Source organism: Megascapheus bottae, chromosome 15 (assembly GCF_031878675.1).
Source record: "Megascapheus bottae isolate mThoBot1 chromosome 15, mThoBot2.hap1, whole genome shotgun sequence".
NCBI classification, from domain to species: Eukaryota; Metazoa; Chordata; class Mammalia; order Rodentia; family Geomyidae; genus Megascapheus; species Megascapheus bottae.
Window position 1 is genome coordinate 57,101,013 of NC_143523.1, and position 26,239 is coordinate 57,127,251.

The 26,239-nt window shown below is 43.5% G+C and overlaps 1 pseudogene; it reads right to left on the reverse strand.

Moving 5' to 3' along the window:
• Positions 1 to 570: 570 nt before the first annotated feature.
• Positions 571 to 13,755, reverse strand: LOC150054415 (zinc finger protein 280B-like; annotated as a pseudogene).
• Between the last annotated feature and the right edge of the window lie 12,484 nt (positions 13,756 to 26,239).

A 26,239-nucleotide genomic window follows, 5' to 3' on the forward strand; every position in this document is an offset into this window, starting at 1 on the left:
CAGACTCCCAGAGAACTGGACTTTGACTTCTTGGGCCCATTACTCCCAGGCCAGACCAGCTGATATCTTTTCCCTGGACAAAGACTACCATGGGGAAACATGGAGGCCTTCAAGCATCCAACCCAGCCACCTCGTATTCGTCTTGCGTGGAGAAAGTCAGACTGAATGCTATTATTACTATGATTATTTTCTTTTCAACTCTCTCTCCTGCTACTCTAATGCTGAGACCAATCCACATCAACCCCAGCAAGTGACATGGACAGTAATTAACCCTACCACTCGCATGGTCATTAACAGCACAACTAGGGATGATGCCGCCCGAGATGGTCTTCGACCTGTTTGACCTGGCCAGAGAGTCCTGGGACATTGGGGACTGTACCCCTGAGCACCGAGGGAGACCTGAATGCGAGGTTGATAAGGATGCTCCCTTCCCCAGGTTTCCAACTCCCGAGCCCCGGGATGCCCCCACGTCCTGAAATGAGCAGTCTTCAAGGAAACCTTTTTCTATGTCTGCTCAGGAAGTAAACGAACAGTGCGGGACATCAGTAACTGTGGAGGGCCAGAGTGCTATTATTGTGCTAACTGGGGATTTGAAAGCACAGGGACCGGATATTGGATCATCCGAAAGGGACTGATAACTGTACAGTGGATCCCGCTGGGAAGAAGGGCCGTTAATCCTGTGTACAGCCCCTGTAGTAGTTTTAGATGTAATCCTTTAAAAATTACCTTTTCAGAGGAGGGACGGAGAGAGAGGGATTGAGAAATAGGAAAATGTGGGGACTTAGGTTGTATCAGAGTGGGTACGATGCAGGCCTTTTGTTCCATATTTGGAGAACAATGTGACCTGCATGGCAACAGTAGATGGTGGGACCCCTGCCACCTGCCCTATTGTCTGACGGGGTAATAGTCATTCCCACCTCTTCCCTCTCCCCTGTCACACATCCTCCTCCTGAGGACTTCCTTCCCGCACAAGAATTATCAGAAGGCGAGGAGATCACTATGTCAACCGTACATTTAGTGTTTCAGGCGCTAAATCAAACTCGCCCAGATCTTACTGCCTCATGTTGGCTGTGCCTTTCCCACGTGCCTCCTTTTTATGAGGCATTAGGATGGAAGGGGGATTACTCCATTGAGGCATCCCGAAACAAATGCAGGTGGAGGAAATCCCACCTAGATCAAGACGGGGAGACAAACTTACCCCTTACAGATGACTAATATAACATGCATAAATCCATATATGCTCCTGAGAGCTGGAATAACTGCTCGGTAATTAGCAAAACCAAGGGTAAATGGCTAGTGCTCTCGGAAAAAGGGGTATTCTGGCTCTGCCAATCCATAAGCTTGACCCAATGTGTCTCAGCTGAAATGGTACATTTGTTTAATGAATCTTGTGCCATGGTAACCTTACTTCCCCATGTATTATACCATTCTGATGAAGAAATAATAATGCACAACAGTCAGAGAGCAAAAAGAGAGCCGCTTACTGCATTGGCTATCACAACCCTTGTAGGGTTGGGAGCTGCAGGAGCAGGATTAGTTACAGCTTCCTTAGTCCTACAGCAACAGCGATTTTCAGAAGTAAGGATGCAAATAGAAGCTAATTTAGATAAGTAGAAACCTCAATCTGGTACTTAAAAAAGTCTATGGAATCCTTGGCCCAGGTATCTCTTCAAAATAGGTGAGGCCTGGACCTTCTGTTCCTACAACAAGCAGGATTATGCAAAGCTCTGGGAGAAGAATGTTGTTTTGATGCTGATTATTCTGGGATTGTCACTAAAAATCTACATGAAATATGAGAAGGAATAGAGGAGAGAAAGAAAGAACTAAATGGCAACTGGTATCAAAAATGGTTCAATTATTCTCCTTGGCTTACTACACTAATATCTACTCTATTGGGACCCTTGGTGATTATTATTCTGTTACTAACATTTGGGCCTTGCATCCTAACTAGATTGGCACAATTTATGAAAAACACATTGAATGCTATACAGCTAATGGTACAGCGAAGCAGGTATACACCCCTTCTGGACAAAGAGCTACTGGAGTTTAGTTTGGGGCCTGAATCCCAAGATTGTGCTTTAGGTCCCATAAATCAGAGGAGGGAATGAGGATCTAAGAAAAAAAAGCTGCCACCCATTTTGAGGCAGTAACCATCTTGTTGTTTATACCCCAAAGCTCCCATAAATTAAAGAAACAGGATTGTGGTGTCCATAAGTTCCAGGAACTGACCTGTCTGTGGTAAAATTCACATAGCATTTGTTTTCCAAGACATCAAACTACCCTCAGACAGCCGAATAGGACTCAACCAGCGTGGGAAGTTCCTGTTAGCGCCCATCACCCTGGAATGTCCCTAACCCCCACCTTATCTTACTCAAACATCTGGTTGCTTTCGCCTTTATAAGCCTTGTGAAATTTCAGCTCGGGGCTTCCTCCTAAGCTCCGCTGTGTAGGGGTGCAGGAGGAAGCCTGAGCTGCAGCCCGCCTGAATAAAGCCTTGCCTTTGCATTTCGGAATGTCTGTGGTCTTCTTGGTGGTCCTCTCCCGAGTAGGACATTACAGTAAAAATTACCGGAACGCTTCCAGAAGGTCATGTTGAGGGTTCAACTTGGCTTCTAGTAAAGGAAGCATGGGAGAGGATTATTGAGGGAAGGGTTCCCCACACCAGGGGCTTCCTGAGGAGGCCACAGGGCATAGGGATCCTCCATGAAGAACCTGCCAGGATGTGGGGAGGTCTGATTTCATTTTTGAGCTTGAGATACATCAGAGATGGATAAATTTGCTTCCCCGTGCCTTTATTTACAGGGGAGGGTTGGCAAGGGTCGGTGGTTGGTCCCTTACCTACGGGTGCCACAGCCATCGTGGGTGAGGCCATGCTTTTATTTACAAGGGCAGCAGAGCATTCTGCCAGGGGGGCCCGGGTCTTGGGAACTGGCGCCGGAGCCAAGGTGGCTGAACCCCGGAGGCCACACAGAATGGCAGCCACAATGGGGTAGAAACAAGGAGGCAAATCACCAATGTGTTCCTCTTTGTGACTCTGCCGGGCTACCCTTTCCCATGTGGACTCATCCCGTATCCTGCCTGCAATTCCCCACAGGCAGAGGGACAGAACAATTTCAGAAAATTGCTCAAGCTTTCTATCAGAAAAGTAAAGGTGACTGCTCTCCAAGATCCCTTTCCACATGATTGCTTGGAGAGGTCCACTTACCCACTAGTCATGCCCTGTGTCTGGGCGCCAGTTGTTGGGGTCTTTAAATGTCTAGAGGGGGTAAGATGGCGATGGAGCCCACAAATAATCCTGGGAACACAGACTCTGGAGACCAGGCTCTCGGTGCAGATCTAACTTTATTTTACAAAACGTGCTCGCTAGATACAGATCAAACAGTGCCTTCCACATCATCAAATAGGGACGTCCCTGAATGTGACCATCAGCCATGGTTTCCTGAGACACACCCCACTTGCTCCAGCTGGGGGGGGAGCCAGGAGCCCTCTGGCTCCTGACTGCTTGTGTCACTGAGTGTGTACATGCTGAAGCACAGGTGGCAAGCAGCAGGGCTCCATAGCTACCCCACATGGGATGATGGCTCTAAGCAACTATATATTAACCCTTATCAATCCTGACTAAAGAGGCGGTCTGGCCCTCTGCTACCACCCGTGCCAGACAGCTGGAGGGGCGGGGCATGAAAGGGAATTTGAAAACCGTTGAGCAGTGGTGGCTTGGGGGCAGGGCACCCTACTTATTTAAGGCTGTCTGTCCTGAGGAGGGGGAAGAAGGAGAAGGAGAAAGAGAGAGAAAGAGAAGGAAGCTTACCTCTTGGGAGATTGTGGCTGCTCTTAGTTCTGAGGTAACCCAGGACAAGGCAGTTACAGACCAACTAGTAAAACTCCTTTGTTATTCTTGACAATGCCATTCTTCGTGGATTTTCTCACTCCAAGGTCATTTCATCTGGAGGCCCCATTTGGACAGTGTAGGGTTTTGGCCCTGGGAAACCCCCTCGCAGGTAAATGTCTCAGTCCTCAAGGGATGGCCACTGAGAGACATTTCTCACCCTTGAGGTTCTCAAGACTCCCTCCAGTATCTGTTTCCAGAATGTGGACAGGAATCACTTGAGTCTAAACAGGCGTGCTTTTGGGGAGACTCAGTGGAAGGCTGAATGTAGTGCCACTTCCTGGGTCTGAGTTCAGGATGAGATGTCACCCCCGCCTCCTGTGACTTCCTCAAGAAGTGTTCTGGGACACTGGGGACTTCATTGAGAAGTCGTGTGGGTTCAGTGTGTGTGTGGTTACTTGTCTGTGTTTGTTACTAGCTCTGTTTTCTGAATACTCTTCCATTTCTTTTTTTCATGATGGGATACTCTGTGTTCACCCTGAGATATGAACAATTTCTTTTAAACAAAAGGCTTCCCAGCTTGAATATTTCTATGACTTTATCCTCTTAAGATCCTCTGTGAATTAAAGTGGCCTCCTTTTGATGTTAGATGGCCATCTGAAGGAACTTTTGGCCTCTCCACAGCATACAGGGTACAGCGCGTTGGTTTTGGAAACCCTGGATATCGTGATCAGGTCCCTATATTATAGTATGGCTTGACTTGATAAGTAACAAGCCTCCTTTGCTTAAGGGGTGTTTAAAAAAACATCCTAAAGTTCTTTTAAGCAGAATTGTAACTGAAAAATCTTCTCCCCCAGGGTTACAGAATTCTCCAGAAGAAGACCTACTCATGTGCTCTCCCCCTTATTCTGTGCTTTCAGCCCCTCTGATATTAAGTCCCCTCCATACCAGAAGTGGTACCTTATGCCAGCCTGAGAGTTTGTCCAAGGATCAGACCACAACCCCTTATTAGCCCTGTGACAGTCGCTAGCCCCTGGGGGAGATAGTGGTTGGCCCCTTTCTAATGTATGTTCCCTTTACAGCCAGTGACCTGTATAACCAAAACCAACAAAATCCATCCTTTTCTAGCAAACCCCAGTGGCTCATCTCATTATAGCAATGAGACAGGATTCTTCACACACCAGCCCACCTGGGACAATTGCCATCAACTTCTACGGTGCTTTTCACCTGTAAAGAAAAAGAGCACATCCAGCACTGGGCCTTGAAGGCAGTCCTTGGACCACATGGCTACCGCACTGATGACACAGTCCATCTGGAAAAGTCTTCCTCCTGACTTGACCAAGCTGAGACTACAATCATGATCATAGTTGGGAGCCGCTTACCAATCACGGCCAGACTCTGCTAGCAGGTATGTGGACAGTGGCTAGGAAGCAACTATTTATCTATGGTGGGTGAGACTGTACAACCCTCCAGTGAGTCCCCCACTGCTTTTCTGGAACATCTCTTAGAGGTCTATAGGACCTACATGCCTATAGATTCTGAGGCCCCTGAGAATCAAGGAGCCCTAAATATGGTCTTTGTTATTCAGTTGGCCCCAAATATTAAAAACAAACAAAAAGACTCAGGGCCAGGGGTTTGGCCTACTGGCAGAGTGCTTACCTAGCATGTGTGAAGACCCAGGCTCAATTCCTTGGTACCACAGACATAGAAAAAGCCAAAGTGGTGCTGTGGTTCAAGTGGTAGAGTATTAGGCCTTGAGAAAGCCCAAGGACAGTGCTCAAGCCCTGAGTGCAAGTCCAGCACTGGCAAAAAAAAAAAAGCCGCAAAGGTTAGGAGATTTTGAAGAAAAGGTGTTATCTGAGCTGGTAGTGGTTACCCAGTGTATGTTTGACAACAGAGATTCCCTGCGGGAGAAACAATTTTAAAAGGCAGTTTGAGTTCAGTAGCAGTATCAAGAGACCCTCAGTGATGGCATGGCTAATTTGCAAATGACTATAGAGAACCTCTAGGATTAGACTAATGTGCTTATTGCAAACAAAACAGATTGGAAAAAGGAATGTTCAAGGAAGAGCAAGGAGGAGACTCAGATTTTAAACTTGGGAGAGGATGACAGGGCAGGGTCTCTTCAGTCCCCAGAACCTATGGTAGCATTGCAAATAGGGAGCAAAAATATAAAATTCCTTGTGGATACAGGAACTACCTATTCAATATTGCAAAAAAAGACCAACAACTAAATAAAGACTATATGTCCATGAGGCCGCTGGAAAGACTGAATCCTATCCATAGTCCCTGGCTAGAATAACCAATCTGGGGAAAGGGACGATTATCCACTCCTTTCTTGTCGTTTCAGAAAGTCCTTATCCACTCCTCAAATGAGACTTACTGAAAAAAAAAATGCAAAGCCAAATTTCCTTTCAATAGGAAAGATATAATATTATCATTAGAGGAAGGCCCTCAGTTACTCTGCTGGTAAGTTGTCCCCCTTGGGGAAAAATATATGTTTCTTCCCCCAGAAGACAAAGAGCCTCAACCTTTACTGATTTTACTTCCATAAGTGGGTTTGAGTGGAGAATAAGCCAACTGGACTGGCAGCCCACTGGCTGCTCATCATTAACCAGAGTGCGATAATATCCTGTATCGGTAGAGGCAAAGAAGGGGATTGTGGTTCACCTTAAATTCCTGATGAAAAATGGAATTCTTGTCCCCTGCCACTGGCCTTGGAATACCTTGTGTAAACCAACACCAATAACTATCGAGTGATGCAGGATTTGAGGGAAGTAAACAAGCAGGGGGAGACCATCTACGCAATGGTGCCTAACCCTCATACTCTCCCCAGTATGTCACCCCCAGAACACCACATTGACACTGTGTTGGATTTAAAGGATGCCTTCTTCAGCCTGCCTTTGCCCAAAATAAGCCAATGGCATATTGCTGTTTGAGTGGACAGACCAAAAGAGCGATTTTTCTGACAATTGATTTGGATCAGGTTGCCACAAGGATTTAAAACTTTCTCTACGTTATTTGATGAGGACTTTAGCCGGGACCTTTTGAATTTTAAGCAGTTACATCCTGAGACTACTCTTGAGGAGCATAGACAGGCCACAGAGGACTTTCTTGTCACCCTATGCCAACTCGGGTATCAAGTTGCTGTTTAAAAGGCCCAATTGTGCACCCAGAAAGCAACCTATTTAGATTACCAAGTGGAAAAAGGGAAGCACATGTTCTCCTTAAATAGGATAAAGGCATTTTTTTGTCAGTTGTGGGGCTTGAACTCTGGCAGGGGCACTGTCCCTGAGCTCTTCAGCTCAAGACTGGCCCTCTACCACTTGAGCCACAGCACCACTTCTGGTTTTCTGGTGGTTAATTCAAGGTAAGAGTCTCACGTCTTTTGGTGCCAGGGCTGGCTTTGAACCTCAGTCATCAGATCTCAGCCTCCTGAGTAGCTAGGATTACAAGTATGTGCCACCATAAAGGCAATTTTGAGAATACTGATGCCTCAGACCAAGAAGCAGGTCAGAGAATTTCTGGGAGCTGCGGATTCCTGCAGACTATGGCTCCTGGGGTTTTCAGAATCCCTAAAACTACTCTATTCCAGCACAGCAGGAGGAGGGGACCCTTGGGATGGGGACAGGATGAGCAGATGGCCCTCGAGACATTAAAACAGGCTTTGATTTCAGCTCCAACCTTGGCCCTGCTGGAGCTCACAAATGGTTTCAGCTGTTTGTGGTAGAAACCAGACGTTTCTGATTCAGACCTTGGGAACTTGGAAAAGACCAATGTCCTAGCTCTCCAAACGACTTGACTCAGTGGCAACCAGCTTGCCATTCTGTTTGAGAGCAATAGCGGCAACAGCTAGCCTGGTAAAAACAGGCTGATAAGCTACCTCTGGGCAAGACTAGAGGTAACTGTGGGTAACTGTGTCACACTCTGTGGGAGCCTTGTTAAAAGCCATGCTTGCAAGGTGGCTAATGAATGCTCCAGTTATGTAGCACTGGGCCCACTTACTGGATCAGGGGAGAATCACTTACATAAAGTAAACACCCTCAACCTGGTTCCTCCACAGTGAGCCCATCCACAACTTCATTGATGTACTCTAAAACATAGGCAGACTTCAGGGAGATCTGACTGACATTCCCACAACATCACCTGATGAAGTGCTGAACACAGACGGAAGTAGTTTGATGAAGGATTGAGTTCGGTATGCAGGGTAAGCTGTGGTCTCAAAAGATTGAGTCATTTGGACACAGGCCCTAAATCATGGGGCCTCAGCTCAGAGAGCTGAACTAATCACTTTCACTCAAGCCTGAAGATGGGCAAAAGGAAAAACCATTTATATTTACACAGACAGCTGGTATGCTTTTGTTATACCCCATGTTCATGGAGCCCTATAAAAGGAGAGGACTCTTAACTGGGGGGGGGAACAAAAATCCTTAAAGAACATTTAAGGGAAACTTGCCTGAGTCCATTATTGAGGAAATATTTCTTCAGTTCCCATTTAAAAGACCCACTCTCTGATGTGGTGTCCAGATGTGTAAGTTGCCAACAGGTAAATGCTGGAAAATGGGACCATATGGAAAGGGCATGTATGTGAGGTACCTCACCTGGTGAATTTGGGGAAGTGGACTTCAAGGAGGTAAAGCCTGGAATGCATGGATATTAGTATCTGTTTAGTACTAGTAAATACTTTTTCAGGCTGGCCTGAGGCATTCCTGACAAAAACCAAAACCACCCAAATAACAGTTAAAAAACTACTCCATGAAAAAGATTCCTTGATTTGGAGTACCCTTAGCAGTGGAATCCCACAATGGACCAGCCTTCAAAGCCCAAGTTACTCAATTATTAGCTAAGGCCCTAGGAATAAATTGGAAATTACAAGAGTTCAGGACAGGTGGAAAGAATGAATAGAATCCTAAAGGAAACTTTAAATTATTACAGAGACTGAGTATGATTGGGTAAACATCCTCCCCTACACACTCCTCCAAGCAAGATATACCCCTTTTATTAAAGAATTCTTTCCCTTCACAATAATTTATGGCAGAACTCCCACTTTGGTTTTTTTTTTTTTTTTTTTTTTGCCAATCCTGGGGTTTGAACTCAGAGCCTCAGCACTGTCCTTGGACACTTTTTGCTCAAGGCTATCGCTCTGCCACTTGAGCCACAGCACCACTTCTGGCTTTTTCTGTGTATGGTACTGAGGAATCAAACCCAGGACTTCATGCATGCTAGGTGAGTACTCTACCACTAGGTCACCCTCCTGGCCCCCCCCTTTGGTTCTTAAACTTGGGGAAGCTGTATTAACCGAAATGTCTAATTACAATCTTGTACAGTTACTGCAATCTTTGCTACATGTTCTTTTATGTGCCTATCCTTTGGTGGCCAAGGCCACCAGCTTCCTGAGAAAAACTCCATCCTCTGTGTCTCCCCTGGACAGCTGATGTGAGTAAAAAGGCATCATGTTCCTAAATTGGAACGCAACTGGAAAGGACCTTACTTGGTTGTGCTAACTAGACTGTCAGCTATTAACGTTTCAGGGAAACAACATTGAATCTATCACTCTCAAGTTAAACAGGCAATGGGACAAAATGGACTGTTTAGAGACACTCACAGGACCCCTTAAAGATAAGACTTACTAAGTGTTGATTAATGTGTTTAATAGGGACACATTTCTTTCCTATGATTGCCCCTCCTTGCCCTTAAGCATTACGAAGACCTCTAATGGGGAGGGCTTTTCTGCCCACACCTTGTACCCGTGGCCTGTTATTATCTTCTGGATCTGCTGCACTCTAAGCCTGTTCTTTGTAGGGATTAGGATTTGGCCCAAAAGAAGGATGTAAAAGTCAACGATCTGATTGGAGATAAAAGCCAGTGGGGAATGTGAGAACCAGTAGGACAGGAAGTCCCACCCATAATGACATCATCACCATGCCCCCCTACTGGGGTCAGGGCATAAAAGTGAGGTTGGAGCAGTTGGAGTGGTTTGTCAGTGGGAGGGACGCCATCATCTATCTATCTATCTATCTATCTATCTATCTATCTATCTATCTATCTATCTATGTATCTATCTGTATTTGCTGTGGGTTGTATCTTTCTACCTCTATATCTGCTACGTGTTGCCACCAGTGGGGAGAGAGGAGAAATATGACCACCCCACATGAAAGGATGACCAAATGGACAGGATAGAAGCTAGGGAGGGCCAACTTAGAGTTAAGTAAATGTGAGGATAACGAAATAGAAGCTCACCTCCTAGGAAGTTGCTGCTGCTCTTAATTTTGAGGTAACCCAGGATAAGGTGGGGACACTAAATAAAAATTAAATTATTTTATTGATGAAAAGAATTTAAGAAACACTTTTTCCACATAACAATTTACTATAATTGCTAGTTTACACATAATTTTATCAACATTAATAAATATTTCTGACACAAGTACAAAAACTTCACAAATGGTTTTAAAAACAATCTAGATATTCAATGTATCAACAAAACAAAGTAACAGTGCTTAATACAAAAACAGTGCTATCAATACAAAAACAGAAAGCTCCTGACTCAATTGAAGACTTGAAAATATAACTCCATAATATCCAGCAATATCACTCTCGGGCGTAGATCTAAAGATTCTATATCAAGATGCAATAGAGTTACAAACACAACCATGTTCACTGCAACAATCCTAACAATAAGCTATAGAAACAGCCTAGGTTCCCTACTACTGATGAATGAGTTGAGAAAATGTGGTATATACTCACAATTGATGTCATAATAAACTTTCCTTATTTGAAGAGAAATGGATAGAACTAGAGATATTAATCAAATTCAGTGAGCTTCAGAGGGACAAAAAGCATTTTTTGCTCATTGTATGGATGCCATAACTTAATGAGAAGTATATAAACACATAAGATCATTTAAATGTGTGTATATTTAATGTTTGTAATTATGCTACCATTCAAGAGCATCAGAGGAGGAAAAAATGCTACGGGGTGAATACCAAAATTCCTGGCATTTGTGAATAAAGATAGAAAAATACGGAAAGCTTTTGATAACAGTGGGTAGAGCAAATGGGGGAGGCAGAGCTGTAAATGGAATCAATCTGATTTAAAATTTTTATAGCACATATGAAATACCACAGGAAACAGCATACACTAAAACAAATGAGAATGATGAGACAAGACAGGAGCTATATGGGATGGTTGTACCAGTGGGAGGATAGAGGGTACACAAAGAGTTTTAAGGAGGAGGAATATGGAGAAAATACTTGAGGTATTTTGTGTGAAATGCACATGTGTGAAAATGGAACCATGAAGCTTGGAAAACTTTTCCATGGAAATGTTTAGAGGATAGAGGAAACAGATGGAGAGAGCAAGTCTCATCAAGATATTGTATGCATATATGGACCTGTTCAAAACTCTAGCAGAAAGGATGTAAACAAAAATGTGAGGCAGCCAGACACAAGGGATTCGGTTTTGCAATCCTTAGGAAGGCAAGATACAAAGTATCACAAGTACAGAAAAGTTCACACAACTCCATCTCCTCAAAAATAAATAAAATAAACACAATATTAGAAATGAGGCTCAAACAATAGAGCCCTGGCCATGCAAGCAAATATACCTATGACAGAGCCCTGAGTTCAATCATTGGCACTGCCAAAGAAAAGGAAAAAAAAAAACTTAAGAATCAGGTGAGACTGTGTGGGACTATCAACTAATCAATTGAGCATGTTTTGAAATATTTTTAATTTAAAAAATAATTTTCAAAGCTGGGCACAGTTGGTTCATGCCTGCAATCCAAGCTACTCAGGAGGCTGAGATCTGAGGATTAAGGTTCAAAGCCAGCCTGGGCACAAAAGAACCTGAGACTCTTATCTCCAATTAACCTCTAGAAAACGGGAAGTGGGGCTTGGTTCAAGGGTAGAGCAGTAGCCTTGAGCTGAAGAGCTCAGGGACACCATCCAGGTCCAGGGATAGGGTGATAGCCTTGAGCTGAAGAGCTCAGGGTCAGCGCCCAAGCTGAGTTCAGGCCCCATGACTTACTAAAAAAGTGGTATCCTTACTCTTAACTTCTACACCCCTTGACTCACCAAAAAAAAAAAAATTGACTGCACTTGATTAAAACCACCTATAATAGTCTGCAAATAACACAGCTTACTGTGGACAACCATTATAATATTTGCAAGATTTTTGTATGTTTAAATATCTTATAAAGTCAATAATATAAGAACTCCTCCTGTGCTGGAGGCATAGTCAGATGGTTCCAAATTCAAGCCCCACTACATGAACAAAAAGGAAAAAAAAATCTGAAATAACTTTGGTGCTATGGAATATGTAATTGTTATATTTTTAATTCTATGTGGCTTTGCTTTGGACTGAAATATTGTCTTTTGGTTTACCAAAAATAGCAGTCCTGTGTTATTTTGAAATTTTCCTTTTAGAGCTAAGAGAAATGGTTTAAAATCAGATATGATCACAGTAATGGATGAAGCTGTCATTGGCCCTGGCTGAAAAGGATCCAGGGACACTTGAATAACAACTTGGGTCTCAGGAGGCAATCCTTCTAGTTGGTTAGGCTTCTTCAACATTTGGTGACACTGGGTCTTTTGCTATTTTTCCCTTGAAAAATCAGAAACTGCAGCCTAGAAAATGGGCGCACACATTTTTCCCAGTGTCCCTATAATGACATATGCATGTACATACAGTTTTATAATTTTTGAAACAGAGCAGATTATTTGAATTTGCAGAGCACTTTCTCAACTGTATTATTACATCAGCAAAGACTGCAAATCTGATACACATACCGCATCTCTCCAGGATTATGATCGTCCTTCCTGTGTTGTGAGAGAAGTTGACCTGTTTCAAGTGACAATTCAGATTTAACAGGGAGAATAAGGCTTTTGGTAGTAATGCACTCTGTCAATATGACATAGAAGCTGGAAGGGTTTGGGGAATTTCTGGTAGTAGTGCTGTCAAATGGTGCCATTTACCAACTTGTTACCACTCTGCTTTTCAAATTCCAAATGGTACCTCATGTGCCTCATAAACATCACATTTATTAGAACTTGATGGCACCTGGAACATTTAAAAATTGTGCGGGTCTTTGGTTGTGTCTGCCCACATTCCTCATAATGTTCAAAGTTATTAACTATCAGGGTCATATTTCCTTTCTTGGGATCAAAGTTCTTGTTTTGTATTGTGTGGTTTGAAAAGTCTGTTTTTGCCAGTCCATTCGCTCTATCAAGATTTAAACTGATTGGCTTAAAATGGAAACTATCTTTTGGAAAAGCTGTTGGTGGTCCACTATGAACAAGGCTTAGAGAGGCAGGAACACTATTTAAGGGTGGACTTGGCTGACGATTCACTGTAGGAAAATTGCCTGGAGGAGACAAAGCTGAAGAACATCTTTCCCTGTGTCTGTCATTCAGTTTAGACCTTTTGGAATTTATGCTATTTTCTTTAGAAATGGAGCCCTGGCGTTTTGCCACATGAGGACTGTCATTCATACCTCTTACTGAAAATGCTGCTGTTACAGGATGATGCCATGAACTTGTGAACGTAACCATAGGATAGAATTCTGAGGACCTAATGGACGCGTCTTGTGGTGAATCATTTTTATAATTGGTTTCAGACAAAGGCTCAGTAATGATAGGACTACTTGCTGATATTAATTCAGATCGACAAGTTGTTTCTGATGTTGAGAACATATAATGTGTAGACTGTGATTTGTGTGAAGTATTACTTTGAAAGTGGCTGAACATTTTTCTCCTTGAGTATGAACCTGGAGTAACTCTGTTCAAAATTTTGGAGATAACAGGTTTTGCCTTTGAAATTACCCCAACAAAGACCACCTCCGCATCTTTATCCTCTATTTGTTGGGTTGCTTTTGCGCTTTCCTGTAGTTCTGTATTTTGTTCTTCCACATTTAACAAGCATAGTTGATCCATGACAATATTTTTATTCTTGCGAAATGGGGTCACAAGTCACAGTACAGCCTTTATACAAACCTTCACCTATGAACAAAACACATTAGTCAGTATACAAAATACACATTATCTTATTAAATTCTCTGCAAACTTTGAGATAATTACAATGTCTTTATTTTATGGGAAACAAAACTGAGGCTCAAGGAAAATTAAATGACAGTTTAAAAGTTAGAAGCCAGCTAAACATACATAATAGAAAATCATATTCTAAGCATAATATAATTATTCTTTTCTTCACTATTCTACTTAGTGTAGTTTGTCCAACACTGAAAAACACTGCCAAGCACTAAGTAGATGATGATGAATGCATAAAGCCTGGAGCATGTCAAAAAGATTATAATTTACAACTTCAACATTAAGACTAAATAATTTGTCCACATACAATATCAAAAAAAATACGTTGGAGTCAACATTGCTTGTATATGTAGATCTAGATTTTATACACATACTTTGAATAACATAATCTGAGGATGATGACAATTAGTTGTCCTTTTCCAAAGAGCTAGTTATGTGTGGAACTTTTTGGTGCTTGGCAGATCTTTATCGGCATTCTTGGTCTACCATAGCAATCGCTGGGCTGTTGCAATCCAAAATGGCTCCAGGCTTTACTATCTTTTTGTGTTGTTGTTGTTGTTGTTTTTACAGTATTGGGGTTTGAAATCAAGACTTTAGGATTAAAGACAGATCACACACTAAACGAGCTACATCTCCAGCCTAGTAAGGAAATTTTACTATTGAAAGATGGAAATTTGTGGTGGCAGGTATATAATATTGTAAATACAGTCAAATGTCACCAATGCTCACTTTCAAATGAATTTTTGGTGGACTTTTACTCATGTAATTTTCGATAATATTCAAATAACCAGGTGCTGGTGGCTCACACCTATGGGATTAACCTGCTTGCTATCTGCCCTTGAGTAGGTGATTGCAAGCAGTCCGGAGCCACATGGCGCCTGGCTCCACCCACCCAGAGCAAATGGGGCGTGTCTCAGGACACCATTGGCTGACGGACGTCCCTATTTGATGACGTGGCTGCGACCACTCGATCTGTATTAAAGATCAGACCTGTGCCAAGAGTCATGGTCTCCGGGGTCTGTATTATTCCAGGGCCTTGTTGCCATCTTACCCCAGCCATGTGGGCATCTGACAGGGACATCCGACATATGGCGCCCAGACGTGGGGCACGACTAAGCAGGTAAGTGGACCACTTCATGCAACTATGGAGAACACAAACTCAGCGAGAGGAGGTTCGTGTTTTTAAAGGAATCTTGGAGAGCAGGCAACTTCACTTTTCTGATAATATGCTTGAGGGTATTGCTCTGTCTTTCTACCCACAAGGGTTTGCAGGCAGGATACGGAATGAATCCACGTGGAAAAAGATAGCTCAGCTGGGTCAGCATATTGGCGATTTGCCCCCTTATAATCTCCCCATCGTGGCTGCCGTTCTGAGTTGCCTTCGGGGTTCAACCACCTCAGCTCTGGTGCTGGTGCGCGAGAGTGGGGCCCCCTTGGAAGAATGCTTTGCTGCCCCTGTAGATGAAGGCACAGCTTCACCCACGATGGCTGTGGTGCTTGTAGATAAGCGACCGACCACCGACCCCTGCCAACCTGCTCCTGCAGATAAAGGTGTGGGCCAGCAAATTTATCCATCTCTAATCCATCTCAAGCTCAAAAATGAAAGCCTCCCCCACATCCTGGCGGACCTAGGAAAAGCAGGACATTCCGTCCTCCTAGAGACTGCCGCAGGTCTGGCTCCAGGGGTCTAGGCCCAGCTATACCCCTCAGCCTAATCTTCTGGGGTGAGGAGCCCTTCCCTCAGTCCTTTACCTTGAGTCAGACAGCAAGCCGCCTTGGAGGATAGACTCGGCCATGGCTCCTTGGGCCTGGCTCCCTGGGCCTGGCTCCCCCGGGCTCGGCTCCAGGGCCCCGCTCCAGGGCCCAGGCAGCCTAGCAGCATCCCCCAGCAATGAATATGCCCATGGGGGCCACCCAACCATGGCTCCCAAGTCTTTCATCAATTCCTAACAATATTCTTATTAAGATAAAGGATTGCCTTTTTTCTATAAACATTGGTCATTACTGCCCCTCCCACAACCCTTTTTGGAAAAGATGTCCAGGTTAAAAGCAAAGGCCTCCAGAGGTAAATAGAAGTCGATCGACTCCCCCCCCCCTTTTTCTCAAAAGTGCACTGTGGCCTAAAACGAGTATGGTCAAGGGACGCCTTGACCTCTTTTAGGTTTCTTGTTGATATTGGGGTTCATCCCACCAGCAAGACATGTCTAAGGATATTCTACCCAGCCCAATTTTCTTGTTAGGGTTCTTTCTGATATCAGGATACATCTTAGCAGACGTGTGGGTTTGAGTCCCACCGGCAAGACATATCTAAGGGTATCTACCCAGCCCAATTTTCTTGTTTTGTTTTCCCTTTTGCTTGAGGATGGCCTCTGCCACCCAACTACCAGGAAATAGTTTAAGGCCAGGCACGCCATCAGAAGTTTGGGAGTTACTTCTCTGCTTCTGTTTTGTCCATGTTACATGTTTTCCCTTGTCCGGTTTTGTCCATGTTACCTGTTTTTTCTTGTCTTTGAAATTGGTACCAGTTCTAAATATGGATCCTTATATTTGAATATTTTGAGAAATACAGAAAATGTATGGCCGATATTAATTTTGCGCGCCTTAAGATGTTTGAGTGTGAATGTGTGTGATTGAACATGTTCGAGATTACACTTGTGTATGAGGAGCATAGAAAATATGTATATATTTTCTATAAACCTATGTTAGCCATTTGTATTTTTATATTTGTATTCATTTGGATGGTTATACTTGTATTTCCTTAACTTGCCTTTCTGCTTCTGTATATCTGCTTGCTAAAACCCTGAGAAATGCAACTGCTGTCCTTGTGGCTAATCTACAACCACCCATTTGTCCTTGGTTCCCAGACTGAGCTACACTGTAGTAAGGAGTATACACATTCCAAGCCGGGAGCTAGAGATAGTAGCCATCTGGTACCAACAAGGTCGGACTTGTGAGGGCCAGCAAACTAGGGCAAATGTCAACCAATCACAATCCCGTCACCATGGAGATCCCCCTAGACTCATATCTGGCCTAAAACCATCCTCCCCAAATGACAGCCAGCTAGACTGACCAATGATTAGTCACGACCCCTTTCCTGCTTTGTATTGCACCAATCATTTAATGGAATTATAGTATAAAATTCCCACGTGGCGTATTGATTTGTTGCTATTACTTGCTGGGGCCTTCCCTCTACCAAAAAATGTATAAAAGGGGCTGTAATCTTGTGCTTGGGTCCTCTGGTCTGCACTCTACTATCAGTGCGCAGAGACCGGTGCTCGAGCTTGTCAATAAACAACTCATTGCAATTTGCATTGACCTTTGGTCTCTGGCTATGGGGGGGGGTTCAAGTTTCTGGGCACAATATGTACAAGTATACAAGTTTATACTTGAAACTAACATACAAAAAAATGGGTAGTTGGTTAAATCTGGGTCTAAACTCCAAGCAAAGTCAAAAGCCTCAAGGGATTTGTATTATTTTAAAGAGGAACTATGTTTAAATCTACTATTGTAATGCATAGAGCTGTTTACATTGTAAACATTGTATTCTGTTTAGCAAAAAGGTGTCAGGGAACTTGGAATTTATTTCACTGAGTTTAAATTTGGAGATGTGAATTTATCAGTTTCAAAAACCTTGCCTATATGATTTTTAGAAAGGACAGGGCTTCATCCTGCCTCTCCCTTGCAGACTGACACTGGAAATCTGATGGAAAAGTGGGTGATGTGATTAGTATTTTTTGAAATGTATTAAATTGGGAAAAAGGGTTTTAATAAGAGTAAAAAGGAAAATTAGGGCTAACAAAATTATTGTTTAATTGCTATTTTAATTTACCCTTGTAAGTTTGGAACAGATTCCAGCGGGCCCACAGAAAAGAACAGCAGCTCCTTATTCAGATGTAAATTTGGCTCTTATCAAGTTCCAGGTAAGACCATGCTTAGAGACTATTTCTGAGTTGACCACCCTGTTGCTTCTAATCGGAGTAAAGTGGCCTTTTGTAGAACTCATTGATCTGAAAACTGCAGTTCTGAGCGAGCCCAGGCAAAGCAAAGTCCCTGTGAGAGTGTGGTGTCTAGCAGCAGAGTGCTAGAGAGACAGAGTTGCTTTGGAGCTCAAAGTGGCAGAGTACTAGCTTTGAGCTGGAGAGCTGAGGGACAGTCCCCAGGCCCTGAGTTCAAGTCTAGCAACAAACCAAGTGAAATGTCAAAGGGATATTTATCCCTGTGTGGAGAGACACTACTGGGACAATGAAGCATCCAGATGCAGGAAGCCACTGCTTGGATGGCAGAGATGGTGTCAGATCCTAGAGTCACTTGTGCTTGGCCATTCAAAATTAATCAGAGCCAGGAGGTCATAGAATAGTTTGTAAGCATGCCTTGAGGAGCTAAAAAAGCACCCCCATTCTGAAATAGCAACTATCTTGCTGTTTATATAAACTATGAGTGACCCAAAAGCGCACATAAATTAAAGAAAGAGAATTGTGATACCATTAAGTCCCAGGAACTGACCTGTCTGTGTTAAAATTAACCAAAACTCGGGTAAATTCAGGGGATGGCATTTGTTTTCTAAACCATAAAACTACTGTCTGACAGTTTAATGGGCCATTAGCCCCGGGAGTTCCCTAATCCCTACCTTATCTCACCCGACCCCCCCCCCATGGCTGTAAATCTGTGATTTTTGCCTTTAAAAAGACCATGTAGACCCTGATAAACAACTCCTCCACCCACCTCAATGCGTTGGGTGTGCGGAGTTCCCTTTCTGGCTTGTAACCCGCAATAAACCTCGCTTTTGCATTTCTGACGCCTCAATCTTGGTGGTTTTCTTTGGGGACCCCGTCTTAGGGCACAACAGCCTTACTAATGTACATGTCTATTTACTCCATAACTGGGCATGAGCTTGTCAGTCATCTGTAATAGTGGGTAGTTTACAATCCTAATTTTTCTCTAATCCCTAACTGAGCAGATTTTTAGTGTGACACTGGCCACAAATTCAGGAAAGAAGCTTGTGATCCTGAGGCTATGTGCCTATCAATCTGTAAAAGTAGGCCAAGCTTTTAAGGTCCCTGGTCAAGCATAGAGACAACACCCCTGAGTCAGCTTGAAGAAGTTACAGAAGACGAATCTTCGCCCAGATTCCACTCCTGTGACTTTAGCTAGCCTACTAACACCTGGCAGGAGCCAGCCTCTCTGCTAACCCTCAAGTTTCAGGAAAAGGCAATCAAAGGTTCCTGCCACCACAAAATGGCCTCTCAGTGACATTGCTGCCAGCTACAGCCAGCTGACTTGAGCTCTGTCTCCACCCTCGTGACCTCACAAGTATATCTTGAGACAAGGACCTATCCAGAAAAACCACCCTGGACTGCTCTGCCAGACATGGGTGCCACGGACTCTTCTCAAAGCTACCTCATTCTATGTCTAACCAGAACTTGACTCCCAAGCAGGGACTATGAAGCATGCTGGGGAGTACATGGGGGCTGTTATTCCCATTTACCCCAACCCACCTAGCCCTAGTCCTCTTTGGCCCACCAAGCCCATTTCTACAGCAGCAGGACCCATGCTTTCCTTAGATAAGTCAGTTAGGCCCCATGTCCATAAATAAAGAAAAAGGGGGAGATGTGGGATTAACCTGCTTGCTATCTGCCCTTAATCACTTACAAAGTGTGTAGTGATTGCAAGCAGTCCGGAGCCACGGGGCTCCTGGCCCCACCCACCTGGAGCAAGTGGGGCTTGTCTCAGGACACCATCCATTGGCTGACAGTCATCCCTATTTGATGATGTGGCTGTGACAACTCATCTGAATTTAGCGGGCACGGTTGTGAAATAAAGATCAGACCTGCACCAAGAGTCTTGGTCTCCGGGGTCTGTATTATTCCCATCTGTCACCAACTTACCCCGCCACATGGGTGTCCAAGAGGGACATCCAACACACACCTGTAATCCTTGCTACTCAGGAGGTTGAGATCTGAGGACCATGGTTCAAAGCCAGCTTGGGCACTAAAGTCTGGGAGTCTCATCTCTAATTAACCACCAAAAAACCAGAAGTGGTCTTGCAATTCAAGTGGTAAAGGGGGTAGCCTTGAGCTGTAGAGCTCAGAGGCAGTGCACAGGCCTAGAGTTTAAGCCCTATGACAGACAAAAAAAAAGGAAAGAAATAATTGGATACTATGAACAATTTTATATATCTAATTAGACATATTAGATGAAGTGGAAAAATTCTGGAAGACACCAAGTGCTGAACTAACTACAAAGGAAGTGAAAGCTCCGGTGATATCATTAACTAAAATAACATACATCTTGCAAAAGGGGAACTAGAAAGTGGGAGAAATCTTTGCAACTCATTCTATGAGGCAAACCGTATCCTAAGGACAGAATTATAAAAATCACAGACAGTAAAACAAACGAGGCCTTACAGAGGCAGTATCACAGCAGGCTCAGGAAGTGCGGGCTCACGCCTGTAACCTTGGCTAGTCAGGAGCCTGAGACCTGACGTCTGGATTCCAGGCCCAAAGCGCCCGCGGCTGGCAAGCCCTGCTTGCTGCGTTGAGCGTTTGTTATTGTTATTATGGCTATGGTTATCATTTCCAAAGCCAGGGCCGCTCCGTGGAGCTCCGTGGAGCTCCGGCGGCCTGCGCTCACCGTCCCCGGGCGGGGGTCACCCCGTGCCCACCCCGGGAGCCAGGCGACCTCTTCCCACAGCCCAGTCCCGAACACCCGCCAGGAGGCGCGAACAGGGCAGCAGCGAGGATGCGCATGCGCGGCCCGACGCCCTCCCGGCCCTCCTCAGAGGAAAGGCCCTCGGCCAGGCACGGCCACCACGGTTGTCAGCATCCCAATCAGGCCCGAGGCCGTGTCCAGGGCGCTCCTGCCTCCTCTAAGAAGCCCAAGGCGCGCCTGGTTCTCGCTGAATGCCGGGTCTTGCGGTGCTGCACAGCAATGACACCCAGGTCTAGAATCTTCCTCAAGCTCTAGCACCACCCACAACAGCTTCTCCCGCCTCCACGCTCCCTCAGGCCGCCTGTGATTGGCTTCTAGGAGTTGGGTGGGCGGAACTCCAGGTGCTGCAATCTGATTGGTTAGGAGGACTGTCACTTAGAACAGGTCTAGACTCTTTCTGGAGTTCTGGAGTTATTCATATGGCTTCCCTGCCTCCGCACACGCCCAGGCCCTCTGTGATTGGGCAGCTCCAGGTCCAGCATCAGTGCCAAGCATGGGAAGCAGGAATCGTGGCAACGTGCTTGCCACTGACACACACCATTGCTGGTAGGCGCTGGCCCCTAGAGAGACCCGCTTGACTCTCTGCCTCGACTGGAACAGCAGCAGCAGACAGAGCACACACACACATGCATAAGATGAGACGGACCAAGCAGCAGACCACTTGGTGGAGAGGGGAAGGGAGAGAAGTAAGTTGAGACAAAGGCAAAAAAAAGAAAGAAAAAAGAAAGCTAGTGCACCCGTGGGAAGCCCATCCCTTCTGAAAGCCAAGGCCTCTCCCGGAATCCTGACTCGAACCTTCCCAGTCCCTGCTGCAGACAGCACAGAGTTCCTTTCAGCCATGTTATGATGACGAAACTGGCCAAAAAAATTAAAGGGAGATCCAAAACCAATTTCAAGAGCACAAAGAAGAAATACCTAAGGCATTCCAAGACTTCAGAAAAGGAATGCAGAAAAAAAATAGATACGGTATATACATGGTTAAAAGATGAAATTAACACTTAGAGAACTGATATAGGAATGGTTCAATTTCCACAAGGCAAAGAACAATGCAAACCATAGGTAAAAGAACAAGAGAGATACAAAATACAGTATCTGGAGTTGGAGATATAACACAGGAGCTGAAGCATAAAATCATAGGTATGGAAAAAACATTCCGAATTAACCAAAGGGAACTCCAAGAATTGGCAGATACAAGAAATCAAATCTTCATATAATTGGCATGGGTGAGGAGGAGGAATACCAGAATAGAGGGGTGCAACATTTAGCCAATGAGATATTACAGAAAATTTCCCCAATACTAAAAGTGAAAATCTCACCCACAGAACAGAAGCATCAGAGGAGCTCGTAGACAGGGTCCAAGAAGAAGCACTTCTCAACACAAGATAGTAAAAACAGACGACTTGAGTAGCAAGGAGCTTATTTTAAATGCTGCAAAATCAAACAGGGAGCTAAATTTCAATGGAAAGAAAATTAGAATCACTGCAGACCTCTCCACAAAAACCCTCAATGCAAGGAGAGCCTGGAAAGGTACTATCTAAGACCTGAATTGCCAACCCAGCGTGGTATACTCAGTGAAGCTAGCATTTACATTCAATGGAGAAACAAAAATTTTCATGACAAAGAAAAATTAAGGGACACTAAGTACTACAAAAAAAATACTAAAAGAAAAAATACAATCTGAAGGAAACAAGATCAGGGAACCATATCAGATAGAAACCACTAGAAGATAAATTTAATAAGCACAGGAAAAGGGAAGAAGCAAAATACAGGGAAGCAAGAAAATGGCAGAAAACATAATACATCGTTCTCTAATAACCCTAAACATTAACAATCTCAACTCTCAACTCAAAACAAAAATAACTGCAGATTGGATCAGAAAACAAGTTCCATCTATTTGTTGTCTCCAAGAGACCCACCTTACCCAAAGATGATTTAAACAAACAAACAAAACACCTCTAAGTGAAGGAATGGAAAAAGATCTTTGCAAATGCACCAAGCAAGAAGGCAAGAGTAGCAGCCATTTATATCTGACAAAACAGACTTCTTATTAAAATCAGTACAAAAAGACAGAAAGCTGAGCATGGTGGCTCCTAGCTACTCAGGAGGCTGAGATCTGAGGATCAAGGTTCAAAGCCAGATGGAGCACAAAAGGACCTGAGACTCTGATCTCCAATTAACCTCTAGAAAATGGGAAGTGGGGCTTGGCTCAAGGATAGGGTGGTAGCCTTGAGCTGAAGAGCTTAGAGACAGTGCCCAGGCCCAGGGGTAGGGTGGTATTCTTGAGCTGAAGAGCTCAGGGACAGGGCCCAGGCCTAGTTCAAGCCCCATGACCCTCCCCCCAACAAAGAAAGGTCGTTATATATTAATACAGGGAACAATGCATGAAGAGGAAATAACGGTCATCAATTTACACTCACCAACAATGGAGCAACTAAATACATTAAAGAAATTCTCCAAGACTTAGAGAACAAAATGAACCCAAATTCAACAGTAGAGGGAGATTTTAATATCTTACTTTCACTAAAGGACAGGTCAACCAAACAGGATAAGCAAGGAAGCCTCAGAACTGAATGACATTCTATCCCAAATGGAATAAACAATCACCAACAGAGTTTTCCACACAACAATGACCTAATCAATACACATTCTTTCCAGCAGCTCATGAAACATACTCCAAAATAGATCAAATCATAGTATCATAGTTCACATAAGCAGCTAAGCAACTACAAGAGGATTAACATAATCCCTTGTGTCTTCTCTGACTAAAGGGGAACCAAACTAATTCTTAACAACAAGCATACTGCATACATGGAGGGTGAATAGCATGCTACTGAATAACACCTGAGTCACAAAAGAAATTAAAGAAGAAATTAGAAAGTTCCAATAATTCAATCAAATGAAAATATATCAAATTGGTACCTATGGGACACAGCAAAAGCAGTGCTGAGGGGAAAATTCATAACCCTTAGAGCACACAATAAAAATCAAACAGCTCAAATAAATAATCTCAATGCGATTAATACAGCTAGAAAAGCAAGAAAAAATAAAATTTAGAGCAACTAGATGGAGAAAGATAACAACGATTAGGGCAGAAATCAACGAGATCAAATTTTTTAAAACTATACATAAAAATAAAACAAGATGCTGTTTTTTAAAAAAAATAATAATAAAATGGGGCTGGGAAAATTGCTTGGCTAGCATGGATGAAGGCCCAGGTTCAATTCCTCTGTACCACATACATAGAAAAAGCTGGAAATAATGCCGTGGCTCAGGTGGTAGAGTGCTAGCCTTGAGAAAGTCCAAGGACAGTGCTTAAGCCCTAAATTCAAGCCCCAAGACTGGCAAAAAAAAATTCATAAAATGAACAGACCTCTTACAAGATTAAAGAAAAAAGAAAGAGGAGATTAAAATCAATAAGATCAGGGATAGCACAGGAAAAATTACAACAAACATCCAAGATATCTGAACAATCATAAATAAATATTTCCAAAATCTATACTCACTAAAGATGGAAAACCTAGCAGAAATGGATGAATTTCTAGAGAAATACAAATTGCCCAAATGAAACCAAGAAGATATAAATCAATGGCTAGGAGTTTGGCCTAGTGATAGAGTGCTTGCCTAGAATGAATGAAGCCCTGAATACAATTGGTTGGTAGCACATACATAGAAAAAGCCAGAAGCGGTGCTGAGTCAAATGGGAAAGTGTTAGTCTTGAGAAAGCCCAAGGGCAATACCGTGGCCCCGAGTTCAAGACCCAGGACTGGCAGAAAAATACAAGATATAAATCAACTAAATAAATCAATAACATAAAATGAGATAGAGGAAGTATTCAGAAGTCTTTCAATAAGGAAACCCCCAGGCCCAAATGGATTCATCACAGAATTCTATGCAACTTTTTAAGAAAAATTAATATCCATACTCTTCACCTGTGGAATTAACCTGCTTGTTATCTGCCCTTAATCACCTACACACTTGTGATTGCAAGCAGTCCAGAGCCACAGGGCTCCCAGCCCCATCCACCTGGAGCAAGTGGAGCCTGTCTCAGGACACCACTGGCTGACGGTTGTCCCTATTTGATGATGTGGCTGCAACCACTCTATCTGTATTTAGTGGGCACGTTTGTGAAATAAAGATCAGATTTAAGCCAAGAGTCATGGTCTCAGGGGTTGGTGTTATTCGGGACCTCATCGCCATCTTACTCCTGCCACGTGGGCGTCCTGGAGGGACTCTGACATTTATCCTTTTCCATTAAATAAAAGCACGGGGAGCTATTCCATAATCATCCTATGAAGCCAATATCACTCTCATCCCCAAACCAAGTAAGGATATAACAACAAAAAAAGACAACTACAGACCAATTTCTCTGAAGAACACAGATGCAGAGCTCCTCAAAAAAATATTAGCCAACAAAATCCAGAAACAAACTTTTTTAAAATCATACATTTTATCTGGGTGTTGGTGGCTCACCTCTGAAATCCTAGCTACTCAGTAGGCTAAGAGCTGAGGATCACAGTTTAAAGCCAGTCTGAGCACAAAAGTCCATGAGATTCTTATGTCCAATTATCTACCAGAAAACCAGAGGTGGTCTGTGACTCCATTGGCAGAGAACAGTCTTGAGCTGAAGATCTCAGGGACAGGGTCCAAGCCCAGAGTTCCAGTCCCACGAATGACAGAAAAAAAATCATACATTTTTACCAAATAGGTTTCATTCCACAGATGCAAGGCTGGTTTAAAATATAGAAACAGTAAATGTAATTCACCATGTTAACAGAACCAAGGTTAAGAACCACATGATTATCTCTTGATGCAGAGAAAGCCTTTGACAAAATACAGCATTCATTTATGATAAAAGCTTTGGAGAAAATATGAATAGAAGGAACATTCTTTTTTTTTCTTGTTTGTTGTTGAACTCTGGGCCTGGACATTGTCCCTGAGCTCTTCAGCTCAAGACTACCTCCCTACTCCTTGAGCCACTGCACCATTTCCTCCCTATTCTTGAGCCACTGTGCCACATCCAGTTTCCTAAGGGAAATAAGAACTTCACAGACTTTTTGCCCTGGCTGGCTTTAAACCATGATCCTCAGATCTCAGCCTCCTGAGTGGCCAGGGTTACAGATGTGAGCCATTGTTCCTGGCTTAGAAGGAACATTTTTTTTTGCCAGTCCCTGGGGCCTGAGTACCGTCCTTGGGCTTTCTCAAGGCTAGAGCTCTACCACTTGAACCACAGCACCACTTCTGGCTTTTTCTATGTGTGTGGTACTGAGGAATCAGACCCAGGTCTTCAGGCATGCTAAGCAAGCACTCTTACCACTAGGCCAAACTCCCAGCCCCAGAAGGAACATTTTTTTTTAATTTAAAGAATTTATTAACATTGATTTTTACATCATATTTCAAATGATGTGTTTAATAAGCAAGTATTCAAGAAGGGAAGTTCTACATACAATCAATGACACTTAGATTTTAGAACATAATTAAAATTAGGCTGAGGGTTTGTATGTCATAGATACCTATTAATCTATGTAATAAAACATTATGTCTATAGAGTCAGAAATTTTTATGTCTATATAGTTGTGTTTATATTTCCAATACCATGTCCATACCATCAGGTATGCAAATACTGTCATCGCTCTTGTACTGTTTGGATCTAATAGCCACATAT